General features: G+C 35.9%; 2 pseudogenes; one reads left to right on the top strand and one right to left on the bottom strand.

Moving 5' to 3' along the window:
* Positions 1 to 13,780: 13,780 nt before the first annotated feature.
* LOC114903898 lies at positions 13,781 to 14,056 on the top strand (annotated as a pseudogene).
* Positions 14,057 to 16,440: 2,384 nt separating this feature from the next.
* Positions 16,441 to 17,712, bottom strand: LOC114904729 (annotated as a pseudogene).
* Positions 17,713 to 18,916: the final 1,204 nt, after the last annotated feature.

Below are 18,916 nucleotides of genomic sequence, written 5' to 3' on the forward strand. Positions count from 1 at the left end.
CCTTAAGTGGAACATGGCACTTATTGGGATGAAGAAGATGTACCAGTGTAAATGCTCTAGAAAGGTGTTATTAAAGACAAATACTACCTGATAAACAACTTTTTAAAGGCACGCCCTACCCATAAGCTTCACTTCTTATGTGGTACAGAAGATTCAGCCCAAGATGAAAAGAAATCTCAAAAATCATGATACCTTAAATATAGACAGGCTTTCCTGTGGAAGATAGAGTTGACATTTTTTATTATGGTTCATATAGATCAAACCAAGAACACTAAATAGAAGTCATAAGGAGACATACACACAAGAGAGAGCATCTAAAATCAAACCTATTCATAGATAAGAGTGGGCAATTTTGGAAGGTAATAGATAAATGCCCTTTCATAGTAGGTATTCTAGCAAAGGTTGGGCTGTGCCCATCAGGAATTTTATAGAAATTATTCAAACACCAACTTGTTGGTGTGATTAGATGATCATTTAAGGCCCTTTCCAATCTTAAGATTCTGTAACAAGTCCAATAATTGAAACACTCTATATCTGTAATAGCATGGAGGAGATTGGGGTTACTAATGGATACTATTACCCCCTAGTATCATCACTAACTAGTGTCAACACTAACTAGCATATCACTGAGTAGCATAATTATTAATTTTTCTTCTTTTATTGTACCTCCAACTTTAAACAGAGGCTGAAGAACACTCATAAGGTTCTCATAAGAAACCCTGTGAAAGAAGCCTACCCTTTCTCTCTCAAAACAGATGAAATCTCCACTGATATCTTTAGCAAGTCCTGCAGATGGAATGACTTACTCCAATCTGATTTTACTATAGTCTGGAGAAGTTCTCTTCTTCGGGCAGTTGGCAAGTTTTATGCTAATTCTGGCTCATATTATGCTTTTTACATGGAGGAATAAGATTTGTTTTTGTTGTTTGTTTTAAAGCAAATCTCTAGCTTTGTTTCCCTCTGTGTCACACAAACTGATAGTACTCTAAGCAATTAAAGAAAAGTCTAAGGCACAGCTAATATTTTTACATGCTTACCACTATTCAAAGAAACTGCTCCTCTGTCCCCCAGATTATATAATTAATCAGCCACAGGAATAATCTCTATAGAGTACCATGTTAAGATTTAATTTAAAAAATATTTTATGGAACTATTTTGCACTAAGATGCTAAAGTGTCTTCCAAGTGTTTTAAGTGCACTGTTCACAGGCATGCATATCAATCAGGTAACTAAGAAGCCGTAGGGTTACCTCCACTATAATGCAGCTTTCTTTAAACAAAGGCAGTTACTACTACCTGGCCAATGAGGTACTACTTTATTATTGTTCCCTACTGAAACTGGGTGCTTCCACACAAGACTCAGTCTTCATCACAGGGGTTGATAGTGGTCCAGGTCATTCAAAGTCCCATAAGTTCAGAAACATTCTCAGGCATCAAACCACTGTGTGTAATGCATATGATAGATCCCATGGTACATGAATAGGAAAAAATAACTTAGATCACATATCATGGTGATACTATGGCAACATGGTATCAGCAGTGCATCCAAGAGTTTCACTAATTTATCTGTGGTTGACACCATTATTTGCAGCAAGACTGGATGTGGCTTATAAACGTAGAATATAATGTAAGGCTTTTCAGAATAGCCAATGTCTGTGTCATGAACCAAATTCATAAGGCTTACATATGGGATACACATTCTCTATTACATCTTAAATGTGTCCTATGTCAATGAGAAAAAATGTCTTTCTTTTTCACCACTCTATAGCCTTTCATTTCTCAACCTAACTAGCTTATGGTAAATTCTCTCTTCTCTCTCTCTCTCTCCATTTAATTCAGTTTAGTTAATATAATCTCTAACACTCAGAGATCTTGCTGGCTTGCCGATCACCAAACAAACTAAGTACTGGAGCAAAGCACCCATAATAACTGGTCCAATTGGAGGGCCTGCCTATAGGCAAATTCTGGAACTCTGTAATATCCTCAGCCACGGATATTTTAATTGGCAAACAACCTGACACCCTATTAACGACATACACCCAAATCAGTCCCTTTGATTTAAAACCTATTTGTAACAGAATCCCTCTTATCGCCCATCTGGGCAAAAATTTAGGCTGTTGGAAACTTAGATTTGACATCCTTAATTGGAGATTTAATTGTGCAAGTTAGGTGCTGGCTTCCATGCCCTCTGGCTTCCAGGTGGCTTTGCCCATTGGAGCCATTAGCAAAAATCTCAGAGATTAGGAAGGGAGTGATATTGGATATTTGTCCCATTGGCATTCTCCCTGCAGACTGCCGTGGGTTGGTTGTGTTCCTTTGCCAAGGGCTACAGCTCCTGTCAGGTGACCCTCTTATTCTTTTTGTGTTCTGATAACTTCTCTCTTTCCCCCTTCATTTCTCTTTCTTCTTCTGCTGGCCCTACAGAATCAGTCTATTCCTAGTTGGTTTACAAAATCATGCCCTTACCTTTGTAAACAGTCCTTGTATTGAACTCTCGTCAAAGCCCCTTTTGAATGTACCATATGACTCCTATTGAACCCTGACTGATAGAATGTTCTTTAGCCCATTTTCCATTCTTTTTGTTTTCTCTTATTGATTTGTAGAAATTATTTTCATACTCTAGTTATCAACTTTTTATCACTTGTATGCATTACAAATGTTTAATCTATGGCTTGCTTTGAACTGAGTTTATAATATTTCTTGTGGTACAGATATATATAAATAAAAAAATTTAAGGTTGTGAAATATTTCCCTTTTTGTCCTTTAAGAAATTCTTCTCTACCCTGATTTTATTTTTTAAAATGTTTCTGTAATTCCTTTTAGAGTTATAAATTTGTTTTTCCATGTAAAAAATAAAATATAAATTAAATTAATATTTTAGTTTGTTTTCCCACCTGGTTAGCCAATTGTTTTAGAACCATTTATTGAATAAACCATCCATTTCCAGTGCTCCATGAGCACCAGCTAAACCTTGCCTTTCCTGTAGTTATTAATGTTTTTGCCTTAAAAAGACTTAACTGTTTTTCTACTGATTGTAATAAAAACAGCGTTGGCTCATATTGAGCATATGATATGCTTCAATATGAGAAGAAAGTGAAGGCAGGAAAGGCCCAAAATTAGTAAAAATAATTATAAATAAGTAGTCAGGTGATTAAGGACTTAGGAGTCTCCATGAGGTCAAAGATTCCATTAAGTGGGGCAACAGTGGTGAAAGTGGTAGGCAAAAAAACACTATGTTTCTAAAAATTTTGAAAAATAGCAATTCTAAAAGATAACAAAATTCAATGTGTGTTCATGGGACTGGGCTGTTGAAATTGCATGAAGGTGAAGGTTAATGGAGTTCAAGAGGTCAGGAATGTTAAGGCAAAGATATTTATAAATGTCTCCACCCTGATGTTGACATCAGTCAGGAAAGTATCAGAAATACCCAGCTATTTATCCTACTACTTAAGAGCACACATGAACTCTAATCCATGCCAATTTTCTACTTAATAAATAAAGTTAAAAAGATATGATATATATTTTTAATAATCAATAGGTTTATTAAAATCCACTAATATCTTCAATTTTTTTCAGACATTAAAAGGAGAGAATAGGTACAACTCCAAAAAACTTAGAACATCTAGGAAAGATGAATAAAGAAAAAATGAAATAGCATTTATTCAAATCAAAACTACTTCAATAAGGTATCACTTCACACCAGTCAGAATGACCATCATTAAAAAGTCTATAAATAATAAATGCTGGAGAGGGTGTGGAGAAAAGGGAACCTTCCTACACTGTTGGTGGGAATGTAAATTGGTCAGCCACTATGGAGAACAGTATAGAGGTTCTTCACAAAAATTAAAAATAGAGTTCCATATGATCCTGCAATCCAACTCCTGGGCATATAATCATACAAAACTATAATTCAAAAAGATACATGCACCCTTATGCTCATGGCAGCACTATTCTCAATAGCCAAGACATGGAAAAAACCTAAATGTCCATTGACAGATTAACGGGTAAAGAAGATGTGCTACATATATACAATGGAATACTACTAAGCCATTGAAAAAGAATGAAATAATGTCATTTGCAGCAATGGATGGACCTAGAGATTATCACACTAAGTGAAGTAAATCAAAAAGAGAAAGACAAATACCATATGATATCACTTATATGGGAAATCTAAAATATGACACAAGTGAACTTATCTATGAAACAGAAACAGATACACAAACATAGAAGACAGTCTTGCAGTTGCCAAAGGGGAGGGGGAGTGGGGAAGGGATGGATTGGGATTTTGGGATTAGCAGATGCAAGCTATTATATATAGAATGGATAAACAACAAGGTCCTACTGTATAGCATGGGGAACTATATTCAATATCCTGTAATAAACTGTAATGAAAATGAATGTAGAAGAGAATATATATATATATATATATATACATAAAACTGAATCACTTTGCTGTATAGCAGAAACTAATACATTGTAAATCAACTATACTTCAATAAATTTTAAAAAATAAATAATAAATAGCATTTATTGAGTACCTAATCTGCTTCATTTAGTATGTGACTACATTGATTAGCTTATTCAGTATTGTAGGTTGTAGGACAAGGAATCAAATCTAAAACTGATAAACCATTAAAACGTATCTCTCCAATACCCTTTCTAAATACCTACGTTCATCTGCAATAAAAATTTATAAAACTTAAAAACTTTTACAGAATATGCTTAATACAAGATGATGAAGAAAACTTCAGTTATTAAAACATATTTTCATATCACCTTACAAACTTATTTTACTCAGTAGCACATCAGAACAAATTGTAGCATTACCAAACATATTTACAGTAACTTTTTTTCATATTAAACTTCTATTGAACTTTAATTAATTAAAAATCTCATCAGGAGATAACCTTTACTTTGACACAGTGTCTTTCAAAATATATTCTTGAAACTCCATTTGTTATATATTCTAATATCAAATAAGAAAAGCTTAGAATAGAAATAAAAGGGGTGAATTAATCAGTCAACAGTAATTAACTACACATTTATCCAAAGTAAGATTTCAATTCTCTTCATTCCCTTGGCTTGATGCCATATTTTGTTTGTTTAGTGAGAACTCTATGTTCTGTGAAGCTTATGAAGGATTTAAAATTCGGGCATTTATATGAATACAATTATTTTGATAATACTTGGCAATGACAGTAACCATCCAGATTCTATATAATTTGGATAGAGTTTTTTTAAATACAACGTAACCCTTTTCTAAAATATTTTTAAGAGGATTATGATCTAAATTATGTCAGTTGTTCTTTTAAAAACATATTTGGTTAAGTCTAAATAGATAAATTTTGGAGCATTTTTTTATGAGTCAGCCTAACTTAAGGCATAAGAACATCTCCCCAAACTATAATGGAATTATTTTTGACTTGATTTTAAATAACTATAACATAGATGATGAAATTGCTTACTAATTATACAAACAATAATTGACTGAAAACTAGAAAGACTTTATGCATAAAGATGGTTGTTCTGCTGTTAGCTATTTAACCTCACAGCAATTAATATCACATTTGGTTAATATTTTTCATGTTCTGCTTAAGCATTTAAAGGTTTCCCAAATGACTTTCCCCCTAAATATTTGTTTCAGGAAGTATTTTCCCTAGATATTTTAAATGGTTAGATTCTAAATTAATTTTCATTTTTAATCAGTTTCTGCTTATAAATTTGGACTTCACTGTATTCATTTGTATTACTCCTCTATCTTTAATGATTTTGGAATGTAACATGAAATCATGAGTTATTGCAAATTCAATTAATTTTATTTACGCTTGTTAATATAGATATGAGATAAAAGTTGGGATGACTCAGAGTTAATTCTCTACTTAGCTCTTGTTGAATCAATATGATATAACTACTTTCCTATTTTAGTTTTTCAATTTTCTGACATTTTAGTCTCTGCATAAGTGTATGTATTGGTTTATTAGAGCTGCTGCAACCAATTACAGCAATTTTGATGGCTTAAAAAAACAAAAAATATCCTCTCACAGTTCTAGAGGCCAGAAGCCCAAAATCAGTGCTGGTAGGATTGGCTGACTCTTGAAGTTCTGGGGGAGAATCTGTCCATGATTTTCTCCTAGCTTCTGGTTGCTGCAGGATTCCTTGGCATTTCTTGGTTTGTGGACACATCATTCCAATCTCTGCCTCCATTTTCACATGGCTTTATCCCCTGTGTCTCTAAGAAAGACATGTTTCATTGGACTTAGGGCCCACCTGGGTTATTCAGGATGCTCTCACCTTGGGACCCTTAACTTAATTGTATCTGTGAAGATCCTTTCTCCAAATTAATTCACAGTCACAGGTACTGGGCATTAGGGTTAGGACATATCTTTTTTTGTTGGGGGGGGCACAATTCAGCCCATTACAGTATGTTTTATTACAAATTATTTTAAACTAATTTTTCAAATAAAATGAAATATCTGAGATCAAACATATTGCTATGTGGTATGAAACTATTTTTACTAGGATGTTTTCCTCTATGAATTCTATATATGAATCACCAACCAAATCCACTTGTCCTAATTGGTATTTCCATAGTCACACTCACAATATTGTTTCAGTTATTTTTGAGTAACAGTTTGCTAGTTGATAGCCACATAATCATGTCACTTTCTGATTACTTTGATTAAGGTGTTAATGTGATAAAAATAACCTCCCCAAAAGAAATATCCTCTTTAAAAGCAGAAAACATGACCACATTTCCATTCTTTCTCAGAAATCAATAAGACATTAATCCAGTACTAATGTTATTCTCAAGTGACCATTTATCCCTTTGCAGAGTTGAATTATCATCCAACTCTATTCAACCAATAATGTACAGTTTGACACTAATTCAAGTTATTAGCTATTTCCTGATTTCTGGATATAGAATTTGGAACTATTATACTTCAATTACTCATCCACAAGAATAATCAATATATCCCTACTATAGACCAACCAAAGAGCCAAAGATATAATTAATAAAAGAAAAAAAATCAGTGTGGCAACCAAATAACAAATTAACACAGCTTGAAAGCTAAACCCTTGAAAAAAAAAACATTGAGTTATGCTTTGTATGCTCTACAGACAGGCACCAAATCCCTGGAGCTTCAAATGTGATGCTTACTATTCCCAAGGATGTAGTGACATTAAAGTCAAAGTAGAGGACCCTGGAAAACCAAGTGCTAACTCACAGATCAAGAAACCATATAACTTAATGGCAGGCATAAGGAAAATAAACTGACTGCTCAATATGCAAAACACATTTATTTCACAATTTTACAGACAAATGAACATGGATGAGCATTCATTTCTTTGTGTGGCTTTATTTTTTTCTATTACTGTTCACACTGCTCAGTCATTAGACCAAAAAAAAATAAATAAATAAAGTAAAAAGTAAAGAATTCAACCAGCCAATTAATTTATAATTTATTCACACAAAACTTGGGAAATTTGACTGTTTTTAGTATCATTCACAAAGGATTGACTGTTTTTGGCTTCAACTAGTCAGACCCTTTAAAATTTCTAATATATTTTTCAAGTAAAACCACAGATTGTCTTTGGTTGTCAATAAAGCTTTTATTGATCCATGTAAACATCTGACAAAAATAAGGAATAAAATGAGCTTTCCATAAAGCATTTTTTTTTTTCAGTAAGAGTGCTCTTTACTCTGAGTTTAGGCTCACTGTTTTTTTTGTTTTGTTTTGTGTTTTTTGCGGTACGCGGGCCTCTCACTGTTGTGGCCTCTCCCGTTGCAGACCACAGGCTCCAGAAGCGAAGCGCAGGCTGCACCACCAGGGAAGCACCCTAGGCTCACTGTTTTGATGTTAAATATTTGTTTTCAATGAAAAAGTGATGACAGTAGATAGTAGTTGTGTTGATGGTGGTGGGTAGTTCTTATAACTTTACTTGGTGAAAACACTCTGTGACTCTTTCCCATTCTTTTTAATTTTAAATTACATTCATATCTAAAATATAAGTGCCATTGATTTAGGTCACAAAAATTATAAATCTAAAGGAAGTGTTAAGGAATTATTACACTAACCTCCTAGAATTGGTATAAGGATTAGTGAGTTCATACCTATAATGTGCTTAGAACAATAATTGGCACATAATAAACACTATATGTGTTTGTATTTATCACTATTACAAAGGCTAGGAAAGGTTGAAAACCACTAGTGAATCCTTGGATTTCCCAACTGAAATACACATTACCAGGTGTTTTTTCATTTTTCTTTCTTCTTTAAAAGCCCTCCAGAAACATTATTATGTTATTGGCTATTATAATTTGTGTTTGAACATAGCTAAATAATAGTCCAGGAGAAAACTCCAGGGAGATTTTTATAAAGTTAAGTCTTCTTATATTTAACAGAACAAATTTAATGTATTAGTTAGCACAATAATTACTTTAAAAGCAATAAATATGAATGCAATAGTGTGAGTTTATGGATCTCAAGGCAGATGAAATTTCTTGAAGTAAAATATATACTTAAAAACAGAATTGGTTTAGGTATACGTTGAAATGAAACAGCATAGTGCCTCTGGCTCTCTGACTCTAATCATCTTGGCTTCTATGAAAAGAAAATTGAATTTCTTATCTAAATATTGGATATTCCTTACCAACTAACTGAAAGTCAGAATTCTTTTCTGGATAAAACTTTAAATCACCAGGTATTATTCTGGGTTAATGAATCAAAGGACCACTATAAATTATGTATTAAAATAACTTTCAGATGATCTCAGTTAATTTTATAAGTGTGGATGTGAAAATCCATATTTCAAAATCAAGAAATTGTTGGAAAGCTAGTGTATAAATTAGAATTGACTGCTTCTCAATTTCTAGCTGAGAGTCAGCAAATTTTTACCATCATGAGATTATTTAACTCGAAGTAATTTATACCCTGAAATTGTTATTTTAAAATCTTAGATGATATAGTTTGGATTTTATAATTCTCAGTATTCCATACATTTACATTTCCAGTTGTGTAAATAAGTGAAGACCACCTGTATGTGAACAAGCAAAGGTTTTTTATTCAGAACTAGAGTCCATTACCATCACTTGCATTTCATAAGGATTTAAAGGCAGTAACGGAAGTGTAAAGCTTTAAAGTGGAAAAAAGAAAAGGCTTCAGGTATACCCTGAATGGAAGCTGTCAGCATGAGGAATCTGGAGACAGGCTAACTTAGAAGAAGGGCACCCTATGTGATTGGCTAGGGAAGCATGTTTCATTTCCTCTGGTTGGTCTGAAGTTAGAAGCAGGGCAAAAATTAGGGAAGTTGGCAGTTATTGATCAAGTTTTGCCTTTGGGGGCTGATTGCTACAGAGGTTGTGGTTTGGCTTCCCTGCCTGGTTGCTACTAAGGATGTGGATCAGAGTTCTATGTTTTAGTTATGGCCTGGCCATATTCCATTTGTATATTCAGCCTCTCACAGATATATATGTATTTCATTATAAAATTATTTCTACTATAAGGTCAAATATTAATCTATAGTAAAAGCTGTCCTTTAATTTATTAAAACCCTCTGATATTTATTTATATCTTACCTACCAACTAAAATGTACTGTAAGGTATGAATTTTCTCTTAAAGTAGGTCAAATTCTTCAAATACAACTCAGAGATTTTCCCCCAACATCTCATAAAATAAAAAGCTAAGGTTGTTAATCAGTCAGTAAATACAGGCATACTTCAGAGACATCGCAAATTCAGTTCCAGACCACCACAATAAAGCTAATATTGGAATAAAGCAAGTCACATGAATTTTTTGGTTTCCCAGTGCATATAAAACTTATGTTTACACTATACTGTAGTCTAGTAAGTGTGCAATAGTAATTTGTCTAAAAAGCAGTGTACATACCTTAATTTTAAAATACTTTATTGCTAAAAAATGCTAACTATTGTCTGACAATGCAGAATTGACACAAACTTTCAATTTGTCAAAAATGCAGTATCTGTGAAGCACAATAAAGCAAAGCGCAATTAAAAAACTTATGCCTAGGGCTTCCCTGGTGGCGCAGGGGTTGAGAGTCCACCTGCCGATGCAGGGGACACAGGTTCGTGCCCCAGTCCGGGAAGATCCCACATGCCGCGGAGCAGCTGGGCCCGTGAGCCATGGCCGCTGAGCCTGCGCGTCCGGAGCCTGTGCTCCGCAACGGGAGAGGCCCCAACAGTGAGAGGCCCGCGTACCGCAAAAAAACAAACAAACAAAAAAGATATTCTAAGATATTCACATGTTCATTTCCTCACCAACGAATAAGACAATTTTTGGATCCTATATGAGCAATACTAAAGTTATTTTTGTTAGAACAAATAACTAAAATTTATAAAGCATTGTAAATCGATAAATACAGCAAATGCAAAGAGTGGTGGAAAGTATATATTAAAATCAGTCATGTTTCAAAAGAACAACCTGAAAGCATGAGAAAAACGATGAAAGCATCTTCTAAGATAAATGTTGACACAAAAAAACATAAAATGTACTTCCTTAATATTAAACTGAGGAATAAAAGAAAAATTGAGAGTTCATGTTTCTAGTTTTTTTTCATTCATAAAACTTTCATTCCACTTACATCAACTTAATACACATGTTCTGAACAATTATACTTGGATTGTTCATAAAGATTTCATAAAATATTAAATAAATCTAGCCACCATATCAAGTTATTCCACTGTTCACTGTTTTTACAGAACATGCATGTTAGATAAGTTTCAAAGAAATCACAAAAGCAAAAATCACTTTTTGCTTTTTGGGGGCTTTTGTTCTACTTTTCTGCTTGATATCCATGAAATAATGGATATCAAGAAATTCATTTTAACACATCTTTACTTGTACATTTGTGCTTAGGTTGCTTAAAATATTTAAATGCAAATAAAATGAGTGTTACCAAACTAATGAAAGAAAACAACAGGTAACTTTACAAACAATGGAATATGAATAATTTCTGCCCTTCTCCAGACAAAACTGGATCACAACTTTGTCTAAAGGAACACTTCTGCAGCTGTAGTCAAAGGTATGCATGACGAGATTTTGTACTCCGCAGATACATATGGTTCAAAATGTAATGATATCTTGGGTTAAATCCATTTCATCTGCCCTTACCAATTAAGGTCATTTTAAGACTTATATGTCCTCCAAGCTGCACATAGCCCAAACAATAAAATGTTTGCCTGAGTTATTTTCCAGGAATGTGCAGTCACCTATGTCTAGCACAAGCTGAGCTGAGAGTCAGCTGTGTCAAGTTCCAGCTGAGCTGGTTAAGACTGAATAGGCCCACTGACCCTCCAGCTGGACGTGCAGGAGTGTCCACTCAGTGACCTTTTGAATGTGCAGAGGCCTGTAGCTGAGTTACGCCTGTGCAGAACAATGATTATTGCACTTTTTTCCAATCACATTTCCCCAAGCTCCCCACACTCCCCGTGACTCAGACCACCCTGCTTTATTCTTTATACACAAATACAACAACCCCCTTGCCTTAGGGGAGGCAGATTTGAGGCTTGCTCTCCCATCTCCTCACTTGGATGCCTTACCAATTAACCCTCTCTTTGCTACAAACCTCAGTGTCTCAGCCTTTTGGCTTGATGTGCATCAGGCAAAACAAACATGTTTGGTAATAATATCCATTGGGAATCTATTTTTACTATAGTCCTATAATTTCTCCAAATCTTAAAATACCCACAACAACCAAATCTTTGATAGGAACCAATTTTATCTCCTATCCCGCACCAGGACAAACCAATAGGCAGGCAGTTTTCTTTCCTTAGACATAGAAGCAGTTTTAACACAAGTCCTTGCAAAGCCACAACACAGCAAAAGTACTATGTATAAAAATTTCACATCTCCATATCGATCACCTCAAGATGAATATAACTCTCAGCAAAGTGGTTATAGAGGGAACATACATCAACATAATAAAAGCCATATATGACAAGCCCACAGCTAACATCAAAGCTTTTCCTCTAAGATTAGAAACAAGACAAAGATGCCCACTCTCACTATTCTTATTCAACACAGTATTGGAAGCCCTAGACACAATATTAAAACAAGAAAAAGAAGTATAAGACATCCAAATTAGAAAGGAAGAAGTAAAACTGTAACTATTTGGGGCTTCCCTGGTAGCGCAGTGGTTGAGAATCTGCCTGCTAATGCAGGGGACACGGGTTCGAGCCCTGGTCTGGGAGGAGCCCACATGCCGCAGAGCAACCAGGTCCATGAGCCACAACTACTGAGCCTGCGCATCTGGCGCCTGTGCTCCACAACAAGAGAGGCTGCGATAGTTAGAGGCCCATGCACCACGATGAAGAGTGGCCCCCGCTTGCCACAACTAGAGAAAGCCCTCACACAGAAACGAAAACCCAACACAGCAAAAATAAATTAATTAATAAACTCCTACTCCCAACATCTTCTTTAAAAAAAAAAAAAACCTGTAACTATTTGTAGATGACATGATATTATATATAGAAAACCCAAAAGACTCCACCAAAAAAACTCTTGAGAACTAATAAATAAATTCAGTAAAGTTGCAGGATGCAAAATCAATATACAAGATCAGTTGCATTTCTCTACACTAATAACAAGTTATCAGAAAGAGAAATTAAGAAAACAATCCCATTTACAATTGCATCAAAAAGAATAAAATTCCTAGAAGTAAATTTAACCAAGGAGGTAAAAGACTTGTACTCGAAAAACTATAAGACATTGATGAAAGAAATTGAGGACAACGCAAAAAAATGGAAAGCTATTCAATGCTCATGGACTATAGGAATTAATATTGTTAAAATGCCCATACTACACAAAGCAATTTACAGATTCAATGCAATCTTTATGAAAATTCCAATGGCATTTTTCACAAAAATAGAAGAAACAATCTGAAAATTTTTATGGAACCACAAAAGACCCCAAATAGCCAAAGCAACCTTGAGAAAGAACAAAGCTAAAGGCATTATGTGCTGCAATTTCAAACTACATGACAAAGCTATATTACTCAAAACAGTGTGGTACTGGCATAAAAACAGACACATAAATCCATGGAACAGAGTAGAAAGCCCAGAAATAAACCAACACATATACAGTCAATTAATTTATGGCAAGGGAACCAAAAATAGGTAATAGGGAAAGGACAGTCTCTTCAATAAATGGTGTTTGGAAAACTGGACAGCCACATGCAAAAGAATGAAACTGGACCACTATTTTAGCCCATACATAAGAATCAACTCAAAATGGATTAAAGACTTGAATATAAGATCTGGAATCATAAAACTCCTATAAGAAAACAGGCTTTAAGCTCCTTGACATAGGTCTTGGTGACAATTTTTTGGATTTGATACCAAAAGCAGGGATAAACAAGTGGTACTACATCAAACTAAAAGGCATCTGCATAGAAAAGGAAAACACCAACAAAATGAAAAGGCAAACAATGGAATGGAAAAAAAATATTTGCAAATCATATATCCAATAAAGGGTTAATATCCAAAATATATAAAGAATTCATACAACTCAATAGCAAAAAAGACAAATAATCTGATTAAGAAATGGGCAGGGAATCTGAATAGACATTTTTTGAAAGAAGACATACAGATGGCCAACAGATACATGAAATTGTGATTGACATCACTAATCATTAGGGAAATGCAAATTAAAACCAAAATGAGGTATCACCTCACACCTGTCAAAATGGTTGTTATCGGCTTCTGCCGGGAGCTGGAAGTCACTGTCTCCCAGGTGAACGAGGCTGTTGCAACGAGGGTCGGCAAATGCAGGTTTGCCCTCCTGCAGACGTGGTGCGCAGAAAGTCAAAACAGAAGCCACCCCCCAAGAAGAAGATGACAGTCTCCCTAGATGCCCAGTTCACCTAACCCTTCTGCAACCACGAGAAGTCTTGTGACATGAAAATGGACCAGGCCCACAACACTGGAGTCATCTCTTGTACCATGTGCCTAGAATAATTCCAGATGCCCATCACTTATCTGTCAGAACCACTGGACGTGTATAGCGATTGGATAGAGGCCTGCGAGGCAGCCAATCACTAGCAACACAGAGGACCCACCCCCTTGGCAGCCTCACCTGCTGGGTACCAATCCAGAGACATTCCAGGGTCCAGGGTGTGGGTCCAGGGCCTTTGCAGCCCTGTGTGTATGTGCAATTGGCATGGATGTGGGTGTGGGTGTGAGTGTGGGTGTGGCTGCAGGTGTGACTCTGGCGGTGTCCTCGTGAGCATGGGGTAGTGTTGAAGGGTTGCTGGGCTCCAGGGTCCTGAACTGCCTCCCTTGGCTCCAAAAGCCTTTGACTTGCTCCCTCCTCTGGCACCTGGCCCCCTGGCTTTGGGGTCTTGGCTCCTCCAGGGACCTGTGTCCTGACACCCTAGGTGAGGGCAAGCCCAGCAGAGGCTGCCTCAGGACTCTCCAGCATCTTCCCCCACCTCGCCAGCACTTGTCCATTTGAACTGGACTGACTGCCCATCCTCCTTCCCTGCCTTCCAAGGCCTGTGGCCTGGGATTCAAGCCACAGCCCCACAGGCCCCCTGGCAGAGCGGCCTGTTTTCATGTTTGGCCACTTTTGTAGAGGAGGGAGGGGCTGGGTTGGGGATAGCTGTCAGTCACCGGCCCTTAAATAAAGCAGCCAACACACACATACTCACAAAAAAATGGTTATTATCAAAAAGGTAAGAAATAACAAGTGTTCGTGAGGATATAAAGAAAAGGGAATCCCTGTGCTCTGTTAGTGGGAATGTAAATTGGTGCAGCTATTAGGGAAAACATTATGGCGTTCCCTCAAAAAATTAGAAATAGAACTACCATATGATCTAGAAATTCCACTTCTGGATATTTATCCAAGGAAACAAAACACTAACTTGAAAAGTTATCTGCTCCCCCACGTTCACTGCAGCATTATTTACAATAGTCAAGACATGGAAGCAAACTAAGTGTCCATCAATGGATGAATGGACAAAGAAAAATATGGTATGTATATATACAATGGAATATTATTTAGCTATAAAAAAGAAGGAAATCTTGCCATTTGCAACAACCTGGTTGGAACCTGAGGGCATTATGCTAAGTGAAATAAGTCAGAGAAAGATATACCATACAATCTCACTTATACGTAGAATCTAAAAAACAAAAAACAACAACAAAAATGAATGCATAAATAAAGAGAACAGGTTGGTGGTTTCCAAAGGGGAAACAGGGGGTGGGGGACAGGTGAAATGGATGAAGGGCGCCAAAAGGTACAAACTTCCAGTTATAAAATACATAAGTCATGGGATATAATATATAGCATGGCAACTATAGTTAATAATATGGTATAAGCATACCTTTTTCTATTGCACTTGAATTTATTGCACTTCACAGATATTACATTTTTTACAAAAATGCAGTTTGTTGCAATCCTGCATTGTCAGATAATGGTTAGCATTTTCAGCAATAAAGTATGTTTTAATTAAGGTATGTACATTATTTTTTTAGACATAATGTTATTGCACACTTAATAGACTACAGTATCATATAAACATAACTTTTATATGCCCTGGGAAACTAAAAAATTTATGTGACCCACTTTATTGTAATGTTCACTTTACTGCTGTGGTCTGGAACTGAACCCACAATATCTCTGAGATATGCCTGTATTGTATATTTCAAAGTTACTGAGAGAGTAGACCTTAAAACTTCTCATCACAGGAAAAAAAATTATATGTGGTGATGAATGTCAACTAGACACTGTGGTAATTATTTTACAATATATATACATATCAAATCACTATATTTTACACCTTGAAACTAATGTCATATGTCAATTATATCTCAATTTAAAAAAAAATCTAATTGGCAATAGCCAAATGATAAAATAGCTAGGAAAAGGTAACAAAAGTTCAAAACCTATATGAAGAAACAACAAAATTTATTTCAGCAAGATAAAATATCTTGTTAAAACAAGAGCTGAATAAATGAAAAAACAAAGCAAGTCTGAATGTAAAATTAAAAAAAAAGAAGGGCTTCCCTGGTGGTACAGTGGTTGAGAGTCCGCCTGCCAATGCAGGGGACACGGGTTCGTGCCCTGGTCTGGGAGGATCCCACATGCCACAGAGTGGCTGGGCCCGTGAGCCATGGCCACTGAGCCTGCGCGTCCGGAGCCTGTGCTCTGCAACGGGAGGGGCCACAGAGGTGAGAGGCCCGCGTACAGCAAAAAAATTAAATTAAATTAAATTAAAAAGAAGGAAAGAAAAGGGAAAAAGCAGGTAAATTTCTAAATGTTAACTGACTCTATTCCCCTATCATTAAACATAAAAACCTTATGGGAAAAAATAGAAATTCAAATAAAATTAACATACTTGTCATAAAAAAAATCTATTTGTGGGGAAGTATGGATAACAAATGTGAAAACTTCAGAATGAGATAGACAAAAGTTGGGAGGCTGGTTAATTTTCCCCTCCTTCTCCTGCTTCAGCCTTGTCCACTTGGGCACCCAATGTTCACAATGTCGAGCTGCCTCTCAGTCACTGCATTGTTAGCATGCTGTCTTTGTGTAATTCTTTACTTAACATATCGAGTTCAGCAATGGTTTCATCAAAAGCTGACTTAACAATCTTAAGGCTATTGACAGATGAATATGTAAAGAAAATGTGGTATACATATACAATGGAATACTATTTAGCCATTAAAAAGAAGGATATTCTACCATTTGCAAAAACATGGATGGACCTTGAGAGCATTATGCTAACTGAAATAAGTCAGACTGAGAAAGAAAAATATCATATGACCTCACTTATATGTGAAATCTAAAATAAACTAATAGAAACAGAGTCAGAATTGTGGTTGCTGGGGGCGGGGGCATAATTGGGTGAAGATGGTCAAATGGTATAAACTTCCATAAGATAAATAAGTTCTGGGGTATAATGTACAACACGATGACTATAGTTAACAGTACTGTATAGTTAAAAGTTGCTAAGACAGTAAATCTTAAAAGTTCTCATCACAAGGAAAAAAAAATTATAATTATGTGAGGTGATGGATGTTAGCTCAACTTACTATGATAATCATTTTACAACATATACATTTTTTAAAGCTTTATGTTGTACACCTTAACACATATAGTGTTATATGTGAATTATATTTAAATAAAACTGGAGGGGAAAAGAGGTCTCTTTGCAAGAGAGCAGGCTTTTTCCAGGAAGTTTAGAATCGCACAATAGAACACAGAGAACTTACAACCCAGACCCAATACGATAGGATGTTTTTGGTTGCATTTTCTGTTTCTGACTTGGAAAGCTTCTTGGTAGGCTTGCTGTGACTGACCCATAATCCTTTCTTGTCATCACCAGCAGTAAACTGACCAAGTAACAGTAGTAGTCTCCTTTCATTTTCAAGTAGAAGACTTTGCTCTGGGTTTGTGAAACACTGGGGATGAAGAATTTTTTCCAAAAGAGACAGTAAATCATTTTCAGATATCTCGGAGATCACTTTCAATTTTCTCTCTGTATTCTCAAGCCATTGGAACCTTCCATCATTTTCTCAGTACTTGAGACAACCCTCCAAGATGATCTATGGGCTCCAGAACATTTTCATAAGCTACTGAGAGAAGATTAATTTGGCTTCTTGCTCAGTTACAGACTTCATGCAGGCTGCCATGTCAACATATCACTCAGCTTGCTTGCTCAGTTTGGCCTCTGCACCAGCATGTTTTCATCCGTGACTGGAAGCTTGTGCCAGAAGTGGATGGCGGTGGATGGAGAGGAGTCCTGCTGGCTCTGAGCAATGGCAGTGGGGAGGCTGAAACTGTTCCTGGACCTCGCTGCTCACAGGCTCTGTGTTTCTGTTCAATTTGTGGCAAAGTGAATATGAAAGAAGTAATAATTGTGTTACACCTTGATCCTTAAATTCATTATAGTAGCTTCTTTTTCCTTGTGGAGGATTCCAAACTGATCCTATGAACTCTTGCAGAAATTTCAGCTCAGGAAATGATAAATGTTGATCCCATCACCAACCTCTTTAGTAAATTTTTCTCCAGTCTTTTACAGGGTTTGGGAATAATTCTCACTTATTCAGGTGATCGCCTGGGTTTGACTGCCTTGGGTCACTCTGTTTCCTTCTAAATCACTTTTACCACAAGTACTGTAACCTCCATAGTAACAACAAAGTTGTATATAATACAACAAAAGTTGTACATAATCAGCATTTCCTATAATTAATGATATCTCTTAAATTCACCTCTGTGGACAAAGAATGTTGCCTGTGATATCAAAAACAATAGACTTTGCAGCCATCGAGCCACTGGCCACTGCAGCAGGCCCCACACCCTGAGGGGATTCAGGTTGGAGAAAGCAGAATACTGGACCTAGATAATTAAGGTGCCTATCAAAGGAAGGATTTCAATGAGCTCAAACTCTCTTGCATCTTCCCATACATAGAAAAGCACTAAATTCATGAACATGAGACTTCTGGTGTTTCTTTAATTAATAGTAATCTTTTCATGTTCTAACTACCTGGTTTTTTTGTTTGTTTTTTGGCAAAAACTTCTGTATATTCTTGCTCCTCCCTTACCTCTTCAGAATAGTCCCTCAGGGCTATCTGAGAGCCTATCTCCCCAGCTTAAGTCCTCAGTATGTCTGCCAAATAAAACATAATTCTCAACTTTTAGGTTGTGCATTTTTTTTTAGTCAATACCTAATTAATGCAAATATTTCCAAAAATGAATGTTTTTCTTGAAAGTAACATGCACTTTACTCAGCCACTGAAAGGAACGAAACTGGGTCATTTTTAGAGACATGGATGTACCTAGAGAGTGTCATATAGAGTGAAATAAGTCAGAAAGAGAAAAACAAATATTGTATATTAACGCATATATGTGGAATCTAGAAAAGTGGTATAGATGATCTTATTTGCAAAGCAGAAATA

Source organism: Monodon monoceros, unplaced genomic scaffold (genome assembly GCF_005190385.1).
Source record: "Monodon monoceros isolate NGI ecotype Baffin Bay Population unplaced genomic scaffold, NGI_Narwhal_1 Super_Scaffold_21, whole genome shotgun sequence".
NCBI classification, from domain to species: domain Eukaryota; kingdom Metazoa; phylum Chordata; class Mammalia; order Artiodactyla; family Monodontidae; genus Monodon; species Monodon monoceros.